General features: G+C 40.7%; 1 long non-coding RNA gene across 3 annotated transcripts; it reads right to left on the bottom strand.

Moving 5' to 3' along the window:
- Positions 1–29: 29 nt before the first annotated feature.
- Positions 30–9,873, bottom strand: LOC139828313 (uncharacterized). Of its 3 annotated transcripts, none has more exons than XR_011739798.1 (3): positions 5,678–9,873; positions 4,387–4,998; positions 30–3,620 (listed from the first exon to the last, which is right to left on the bottom strand). It is a non-coding gene; the product is annotated as an uncharacterized lncRNA (long non-coding RNA). The 3 variants fall into 3 exon arrangements; XR_011739799.1 differs by having other exon boundaries at positions 30–4,998; positions 5,678–5,830; positions 7,280–9,873; XR_011739800.1 differs by having other exon boundaries at positions 30–4,998; positions 5,678–7,712; positions 9,023–9,873.
- Between the last annotated feature and the right edge of the window lie 556 nt (positions 9,874–10,429).

The raw sequence follows: 10,429 nt of genomic DNA, 5'->3' as shown, positions 1-10,429 counted from the left end.
TTCTATTCCTTCAAACATGCTGAGGCACATATGACTATCTAGTAAGTAACTTATACATTTAATCACCTTTTGAAGAATGAAAACTGCTGTTTTCTCTCTGAAAATAAAGGTAAATTGCTGGTATGTTGAGATTTTAAACTGCACCTAGGTGGACTGACACAAGCTTGTGACACGTTCTGACTTGTTTTTAATCTCGCCTTGTATTTTTTCCCTTTAATTGCTTTCCAGAAAAGAAGCTAATTCAGTTTGATTAGTAATTAAGATCCTTTCAACTGCAAATCAGTCTTTATGTTAAATTAAGCACTGCATTTTCCTAACCAAATATGCACTCTCTACATTTAAGTAGTTCTATAGATAAGCTTACATTTGTTCAGATTATAGGTTTTAATGAAAATCCGCATTCACAGTTCTTATGCAACAGGTTATTGTCATGTTCTAATTGGATTCAATTAGCATTACACTACTTTGTTTTGCAAGACAACCTCCTTTAAATATGTGGGAAGGAAAAAAAAATGTTTTGAACTCAAAGATGGCTTTAACAGAATTGGTTTTATTTTCAAATAACACAGCTCTTTCCTAAACATTGCAACCTTTTATGTTTCTCAAATAGAAGATTTTTTTAGGGCTGTAAAAAGATTAAAAGGCTAGATTGAGGGGATTTTTTATTTTTTTTTTAAGTTCCAGTATAGTTAGTTAATTGGGTTGGACTGGTTGAAGGACATTCTCTCCAATCAGAAGGAAATTATTCTCCTTGCGGAAGATGCAACATTGGCAGAAGTCCAGTTTAGCTCTTGTGGAACACTGGTACCAGGTGCTCAACTAACTGCTTCTGATCAGCCACCTTACTTGCAATGACCGTTCTTCAAATAATTTTTAACGTTGTCATTGCAAACGTGTAGTGATGAAACTTTCCGTGATACAAATTACTGTTTTGCAAACCATGAAATTCCTATAATTCTTATATTGCTTCTGTTTCTTTCTAGAGTAGTGTTGTATCATGTAACCATGCAAGTAGTTGGAGTTTACATAAATGCTTAGCATATGGCTTACACTAAATAACCACTGAAAAAGTACGGGTGTATTCTGGAACAAAACATTGGCAGAATACATTGTAAGAGTGATTCAGATTAAATACTTGTATGTAGTAGTTGTAGCTTGAATTTTTTGGATGTAGGTAACTGTACAATTGGACCCTCAGTTTGGCCACAGGATACAGCTTCACAATTGCATTTTTTTGTATTGTTCTCAGTAGAAAAAACACATGTGACAGTTCCACTTTGAGATCAGACCTAGGAAAGAGGTAGCATTAAAACCGTTTTGGTTCTGCTATCAATAATGCATTTAGAGGGAATTAATTACAAGGTGTCAGTAGGTTAAATGAGATTAAATAGAATTCAATTATTCCCTAAATGTTTGATTATTGGAACTGAGTAATGGCCTTCTAGATCTCACCTCAGTTCTTTTTGGAAGATTATGCAAGAGTGGCCCGAGGTGTATTCTAGGAGCCTAGATGCCATAACATATGGAAAATTAGTTAATTTGCTACTATAGTGCTTCAAGATGATTGGCAATACAGAAAACTTGATGGATTATATGCAACTTCAATGCATATGTGTAAAATGTTTATTTTCGTATATTATTACAGAGCTGGCTTTTCCAGTCTCCTCTTACAAGAATGCTGTCTACCAAGCAGCTTGATTGAAGTTCATTCTGTGAGTTTGATGAAAGTTTTCTGTCCATCAGAAGCACAACGTATGTAGCTACTTTTGCCAGGAGTTTAGTCGTGATTGCGTGGTCCCAGCAATGAGTTTCTGCTGTCAGCAGTCTGTCCATCTGGCTTTTAAACTTGGCAACAACACAGACATTATAGTGATGTTCCCTTTCAAGCACAGACATTTGAGAATACGTGCTGACTCCAACAAGTACCAGTAATTGCATACTACTGTTAAATAGCAGGCACTACACAGGGCTCCCTGGAGAATTCACTGGGGATACGGGTTGCTTCATAATGCTCATTGTTCAGAAGTCATTATACCTTTAAATATTAAGATGCCAATGTTAAAATTTAAGGTTCAGTATGACAAGAAGACTCTCTTGTATAGAACTTTTGTAGCATAATAGCAGTAGTCACTGGAAGATACTTTTAAGACTTAATATATTGAACGGAGCCAAAATAGTGGTGTATTTTTAGATTAGTGGTGCCCAGCATCTGAGTTTCTAGGAATCTGTCTGGCTACACATTCGCATCTATCTTGGAGTAATTCTCCTGTTTTTCTGTGTATCGGGTGGTACTGAATATAGAGATGCCTTGAATTTACACTTGGCTTTATTTTCCTTTCTTAGCTTACTCCCATGTCTGACTCCTGCTATGAAAATGGGCATCAGGGGTTTCAGAAAGCTCACCCTCCCAAACAAACTCAAATATTTAGAAGTAAATACGCAGCTCAAGAAGGCAGGAATTGCTAATTCCTAAAGACTGCACTATTGGAAAAAAGCCTGAGTACAGTCTGTGGATTTTTTACAGAGCAGGGAAGGACAGGAGCACATGCACCTATAGGCAAGATATGTGAATGATAAATCTCTTCTTTGCAGTATACAGTACTATTTTTTTATTTTATTTATTTTAAATTTTATGCTTCCACCTGGAAGGAAGAGGCAAAAATACTTGCATTAGTATTCAGCACAAAATACTTGAGCGTAAAAGGAAACAGAGTCTGTTGCCCCAAAATGGAGACTAAAATTGTCAGTGGAAGGTAGTGAAGCCCAGTGAAATGATGCTGTGCAACCTGGTACCTTTTAATCCAGCTTTCAGAATTTGCAGAATGTCTCCACCTAGCCTTGTAACTTCACATTAAACTTAGAGCAAAAGGATTTGATGTTTAAATGTCTAGTCAATTCAAAGCTAGTCTTTGAGAGGGTCATGTAGTCATCTGGTCTGAAATAACCCTATTCCCTTTCCCAAAAGTATTTATCAAAGCCCTGCTAGCCATAAATAAACTAAGTCCTGGAATCTTGTTTAACAAAAACTCCTGTGAGATGAAGTTTGACCATATATGAGGTGATGGAAAATTAGTCATTGCCTTTCTGGCACTATAGTTACAAGTGCTGTCTAAACAAGGACTGCAGAATTACACTGGCTTATTCTCCATGGGCTGCCACATGTATTTATTCAGGGTCAAGGTCTATTGAGTCCTGTGAGACTCGAGTTGAATCCCCATATCTCAGACCTACTTGAAACCATTTTAGGTTTTTTGCTCCATTTCATTCACCTTATGAATTTTTGAATTGCTGAAAATCCATGTTAAACTTGGCCTGCAGTTCAATCCTAATCCATTTCCTTTTTCTTTAAGTAGAATTCCTAACCAGGTATGTTCTAACGTAATGGGCTGTTATTAATGGAAGTAGAAGGCAATACATTGCAAGTATGTTCCTTTCACTTAACCATGTGAATTTGTGTCTGGTGAAAATGCAAAGACATCAGTCAAGCTGACAGATACAACCTCTGTCTTCTGTGCTATTGCCCTTACCATTGTTCAGTGACATGGAGCATTCAGCGTGGCAGCTGGCAGTGAGAAACCCCTCCAAACAAATCGAGTAGTGTGGTGAGTTCCGTACCTTAGCTGAGGGAATGGCTATAAAACGTACCGTGAATGCAAACGCTAAATTACTGTATGAAAGTTGTGCCTTTTATAAATAGCTTCCTGCTAGAAGTGAACGATAGGAAACACATTAGCATGGGGAGCTTGCATGCAGTTAATAATCTGAATGCTAAGAAGCTTTTTTCCACCTGACAGCCCAGAATTGTTTTATAAATTTTTTAAAAATGTGAAATAGGTGTTTGACTTGAGCGATTAAGGGAAGCTATTTAGAATTGCAAAATGAATTAGAGCTTTAAAATGTCTTTACACAGTTATAGGCAGAAGTATTGGAATTAGAATAATGAGCTAGGAAATTGCTTCTTTGAAATGAGAAACATTTGAAACCAGAAATAATCTTCCAATTTTACTTCTCGGAGTTAAATTGCTTTTAATTCTAGATACTCAACAGTGATGTTGATGTACATCAGGAGTCTCACAAATACGGGTGGTTTTGTATGTTAGAAATTTTTGAAATGTTGAAATCTCCTTATGTTTTATGCATCTCTGCAAAAGGGAAAGGTCAGTGTCACTGGGGCTTAATTTCGTATTTCCCACATCAACCTTTACATGCCATCCAGTGGAAGTAGCATTGGTGTATCTCCACTGAGAATATGAAGCACCTAGGAGAGTTTCCATGTTTCTAATCCTGTTTCCCCTGCAGAGAAACTTCATTATTTTCAGTGTAATGCCTCCATATTGCTGAGCATAAACTTCCTTTACAAAGGTGAGTGTCATTGTCTCTGTTTACCTGGGAGAAACTGCAGCACAGAAATGGGGGATGATTCATCCATGTTGTCTTAGCGATGTGCTGATTGAGCCTACGGTTTCCTGGTAGCTTGTGCCTTAGTCACATCCTCCTGTAAAGGCTGGCTTTGAGATCACCTCTCAAGGGCTGTGCTCACATTTTGTGTTAACAGCAAGAGGGAAAAATACTGCAGATTGAATTCCTCCTCACTTGTCCTGAAAGGACACCCTGGCGTTATTTATATCTGTAGATTTTAATATTAAGATACTTCTAGAGACAAGAGTATTTCTCTCAAAAGCAGCACACAGTGACTCTAGTGCCCGAGGTGAAGATCTACAAGTTACCATGGCTACCCTAAGGCTCCTCCAAGTCACACTTGCCTGAGCTCACACAGCTGGTAGCACTTGAGGTTATGGCTGTGAGCAACAGGAACCAAAGGACGGGCTGGGTTCTTCCACCAGACCTGCTCTGCCGCTGGACCACCAGATTCTGAAGTTTCTCCGCACCACGTGTGTCGCAGGAGATGGCTTCTTGGAAGTGCAGCTTCCCTTCAGCTTCTCAGACAGGCTCGCACCCTGCTGTTGTTGGTGAGCGAGAAGGTAAGAAGTTGTAGGGCTGCAGATGGTGAGAAATGAATGATTAGAAAACCAAAATCCAAAGCCCAGCTGTCAGTGTCTAGTGGACCCTGGTTGGGATTGCAACTGGTCATTAGATAACAAATGTTTGCTAATATACTAAGAGGCTTGGAGAAATCCGTGGTAACAAGCCAGGCCCATAAAGCTTTTTGATAATTATGTAAATCCTGTGAAAAAGTCTGTAGATCACACGCCTTTTTAAATTTTTAAATTTAAGACTTTCTTAAGGATAAATAGTGTTCAGCTAAATTTGTTATGGAATGGCTGAAACTGGTTAAAAAACACTTAAACACTTAAAATGCTGGCATCTTCATATGGTGCTGCTGTGTCACCAGAAGGCCCGTTAGAGGCATGCGGACAGGCTCTGCCCCTTGGAAGGCTCTTCCTCCTTAGGAGTGAGGCTCACGGGTGTTGCTCAGTGCCTGAACAAGAGGAGGTTGATGATGAGCAACTTGTCACTCAGACACTTAATCTCAGGGCCATTCACCTCTGTGCCTTTCTATGCAGAGAATTTGTCTGCTAATGACAGCAACTCTTACTTTGGTGGTGAACTTTAAATCACATGAAAACTCTGCCACAGAAATTAATCCAGAGTTTTTCAGTGGCTGTTTCAGTAGCCTATTTCAATACAAATTTTATACACTATCATTACAAGTAACCTGTGAAAGATGTCTGTAATTGTGCAGCTCCAGTGCAGACACACGTTGTGCACATGTGATCTTCATGGTCCAAATGGCCCTTTTCTCAGTCCCAGTTGACACAGTTAACGCTCTCAACTTGATGTGAACGGATGATGAGGTGATGCTGTCCCTCTGATTTTGTAACCAAAGATACAAAATTAAACTGGGGTAAAATTTCTCACTGAATACAGATTTGCAGTGTGTAAAGCAGTGTTCTTGTGAATACATTTTAAAGGAATAGTTATCCTCTAAAAAGGAAGAGGGATATGATTATGTCTAAACCTTCAGACCAAAGAAACTCAGGCTCCTGAAACCTGTGCAGGTAGCAGGAGGTGCAGCCTGTGTTTTGCTGAGAGCAGGGTCAGTCCTTGTTACCATGTCCCCATCCCATGCAGGACCCAGCTGGGGCCCAGTCCCAGGAAAGGTGAGAAATGGGGGAACAAATGCTCCTAGTATTACTACATTTTTTGGCTTTCCATTGCTTCTACATGCACAGATGGAGAACAGCAGCAATACTTGTGTTAGGCTGAGGAGTGAGTTTCATTTCCACATAAATAATTTATGGCAATCCCTAGCTGTTACAATGATAAATCATGATAAATAGAATAGTTTCATTTAGTTTCTCCAGGTTTGCTGTGCAGACGGGCCGTGCCCTGCGGTGCGGCAGGAACGCGGTGCCAGCACAGGCTCAAGGGAGCTGCTGCGGACAGGCCAGCAAAGGGCCAGCCTGAGTCCCGAGGTGACAGGGGGCTGTCCCACAGCCCGTGTCACACCTCTGCCTATGCCACACAACAGGGAAAATCGGATTATGGATCTTCTTTGTCACAGTCCCTTCAGCATCCTCTAGGCAAGGTGAAGGTGGCACCTGGCCATTTCCCTGGGGACTCGCAGCTTGTGGTTCCCCTTTGCCAGGAGGCTGAGCACCCCACGTGAGGAGAGCCTGGCCAAGATCCCAGGGATGTGTGTGGTGGCAGAGTTCAGAAGTGGAAAGTCATAAAACTACAGCTCCCCGTGACTGATGCAGATAATCTAATAAAAGCGTTAGTGAGATTCCCCTCTGGAGACATGGCTGCTTAGTTTGGGGCATGCGTGGCTGACTAACGCTGGAGCGTGACTGTGGGTGTTTCCTTGCTGCTGGGAGTGGAGGGAACCTGTGGTTTGTCACCTTATTACAGCTTTGCTCTGTCAGGCCCAGGAGAGGAAAGCAGCAGCTGGCAGCTTTGAGAGTCATGCAGTCTGACTGGAAACTGCAGGTTGGAGGCTCTCAGGTGTTACACCATGAGCCACCTAAACCTCAGGCTTAAAGATGTGTCCGTCTGTTCTCAAGTCCTCTCCTTATCAATGATCAGTGCTTTCCAGAAATAGGTTCAGATAGGTTAAAATGTGGGCTAACATTGAAGAAACCAAGTCATTGACTGCCAGGAGAAAAGGCAGGATAACAATTTATGTTAACTATTGTGTAAAAGCCAGGGGTCCCCCTACAGGTCTTCCACTTTTGTCTACCCCTGAGATTCTGTTCTGATAAGGTTTTACCCATCCGTAGTCCTGATTTTGTGTTTCTTGGAGACTGATTAAGTTTACCTGGAAGAGACTGTTAAGTTGCTCTAAGCAACAAAGCTGTGCAGTCCCAATGTCCTCCTGCTTCCTTCTTGTTCGCTGGGATTCCTGAATAGTGGATGCATCCTGATATGCAAGTTCTGCTGCTGTCACCTGTCCTATGGAACCCTTTTCCTACAGTTAGTGAGACATAAGTGTAGATTACCTTCCCACGTATGGCTTTCTAAAAGAAATTATGAAGTATTCTTGTGTGCCCTTCCTAACCAGGCACCTGCTTGGTAGCCAGAAAAGACCTGTGAATATCTCTTTCCACTGTTCTCACCCGTGACCACGGCCTCTGCTGGTGACTTCAGAAATGGTTTCTTTTATGCTCGATGTAGCGATGCTCCCAGCTCCAGGGTCTGTGCTGTACTGCAGTGCTGGATGCTGGCTGAGAAAATCCAGGTAAGGAACTGATCTAGTGAATAATTTTGGATGTGTTAAGACTCCTACACTGTAAATCCTTTATCCGGTTATTGCTATATATCAAATACCGACACAGCCACCTCTGGGGATTTCCATTGCACAGAAACTAGGAAACATATTCTTAGATTAATTTGTGGCTTTACAGTCTGATTTGCTCCTTCCCATTCCATCCAGCATGACTTCTACTGTGGTGAAATCCCACTATATTTTTGGGAAGAATTCTGAGAACTAAGAAGCTCCCATACTGTGCTGGTAAGATGTTGACTCACTGAGTGATTGCTTTCCTGCTGCCGATGAGTAAATCAGGCACTTAAAACTAAGAAAAGCAGAACTATCCCAGTCTCTGTAATTAAATTCTGCTAGTTTGATTCTTAACTCTTATTTTTTTGTGATCTATTTTGTATGGCACATGAACATAAAACTACTTTTCTTCACAAGAATAATTTGTTGAAAGCCTATGTAACTAATATAGCAATAAATTAAGCATGGCTTTTAAACCAAGAAATTAAGGCACTCTATTTTGTGTACAAATCTTTGCTGTTTTATTAGAGATAGAAACCCTGAAGTGTTTATGAGAAAATATTATGTTGTTTCATAGCTTTGTACTATCCATCGATTTTTACTGTCGTTAATTCTTAGTCAAATTACAGCTCAGCTATTACTGTCCCATTGCCTTCAGTTCATGCCCTTGTTCCTGATAAATATGAAACAGTTAAGTGTTCCTATGAAAAAACAGAACGTTTTCCCCTCTGTTCCATTTCCGTATGTTTTTTTTTATTTGCCGCTACTTTTGGGCAATGTTCAGAGTCTATCTGTATTCCAGAAATGGAAAAGGACATAACTTTGTCTAGTCAAGAGGCCTGGTCTTAGTCTCAGTCTGAGAGAACAGGTAACCCTCATGGTATATCCTCTAAGATCTCCTCACAGTATTTATAGCTTGTAATGATACTCACACCAGTGTGTCGTATTTTTTTGAAGCTGGTCAGACTGTGACTTTGCAAGGCAGAACATGTGCTCTTACCCATCTTTGTGGTACAGGCCTTACCCAAACTTAAAAGAACCACCAAAGTGCTCAACCTGGCAGGTATCTACAACTCTAACTGACCTCCTATGCACTAGGATCAATTCTCTTTCTACAAAATGTTTAAACTATATTAGGTATCATATATGGCTTCTGAAGGCCATCCAGATAAAATACTAGCATTGCTAGAAACTTCCAGAACATGCTTTGTACTGGGCCCCTGTAGAATACACGTGTGGTGTGTATTTTCAAGGAAAACATTTATTGGTAGGAATACCCACCTGACAGTATGTATGTCACATCTGTCTACTTGAAGCTTATGCATTAGGCTGTGTAGGTCACCTGGGACCATTGCATTGCTGCAAGTGCTTTGAAACAAATCTGCTTGACAACACAGCCTGAGAGCAGACAAAATGGGCTATGATTCAAAATAAGTGGTGACTCGATGCAAGGGTAAATCATGCTCAACTCTTCTGATCTTGGTTGTTTTACTAGCAGGAAGTGTGTTGAGAGATGTTTTCTATTTCACAGTGTTGAGAAGCTTTGTTTAACTTGTCTGTCAGTGGACACAATGCTGCTGTACGTGAGGCTTTCCGTGTGCAAACGTGCAACTGGAACACACAGTTGGAGCTTTGGCTTCTCAGACAACAACAAAGCTGACAGGGCTCCTTCAGCATCAGGAATCCGTTCAAACAGAAGAGATAATCAAGCACTCTTCGAGACAGTCTGTGTTCATCTGGTGCCATGGCTCATATTTAAATCAATAAATGCAAGAATACTCTGCTTCTGTAGTTTGTCTCCTGTCTCAGCTCAATAGGTGAGTAACTTCATAATGTGTTTCCTTTATGACAAGTGATAAGGAAGAAAAAACTACTGAAAATAGTTCTCCAGCTACCCTCTGCTTAGACTTTCTATGAGACTGAACTTGGGAAGGAAGCTGGCGTTCAATAATGTAACGTATCAGTGGACTGGCTGCTCTTCGTCTCCGGTGAAGTCTTGTCCCTTGGGTTCTTCCTCTCAAACGTGACAGCAAATTTGTTTCAAAGTAACTGGGTTAGGTCTTAAAAGTGAACTCAGGCAAAAGCCACACAGCTTCAGAAGATGGTATTTTCTTCAGCTGCTTTTGATATAAATATTCTGTGTTTTAGCATTTGATGGACCTTTCTCAGGCACACTTGGCAAATTTCAAAGTCCATTTATTTTAAGTGGTCAAAACATCTCTAGCAAAGAAAATTTTGTGCTTTGTCTAGCGTTCCTTACACACTGCAAGAACCAGCAAAGTATTTGTTCCTTGCAATGCACTCTTGAAACTATCTCAGCTTAGATTTGAGCCTGTTTGCCTTTACGGGTAGAATGCAGCTCTAAAAATCCAGCTGCCATGCTAACAAAGTAGAATGATAATAAAGGTGGTGTGTGTTTGTTTGGGGGGGGGAAAGAAGGCCTAATCTCCCTGGCTGGAGAGGAACATCAGAACATTTGTTTGGGAAAGCTGAGGTTCAAAAAGGTTACATTCTCAACAGGAGCCCTGGTTTCTGCACACACGTACTTTCTTTGTGTGCGCCCTTCATGAAGTTGGCAATCTGTTCTTGTTCTATCTATGTGATGAAATGATAAAACAAAGACTGAGTTGAATACATACTTTCCATGATTGCAGTGTCTGCTGGAAGGTTTCCTTCAGCTCTGAAACA

This window comes from Patagioenas fasciata, chromosome 6 (assembly GCF_037038585.1).
Source record: "Patagioenas fasciata isolate bPatFas1 chromosome 6, bPatFas1.hap1, whole genome shotgun sequence".
NCBI lineage: Eukaryota > Metazoa > Chordata > Aves > Columbiformes > Columbidae > Patagioenas > Patagioenas fasciata.
Note: the sequence above shows the minus strand (reverse complement) of the source record. Positions and strands in the feature narration are given on the sequence as shown.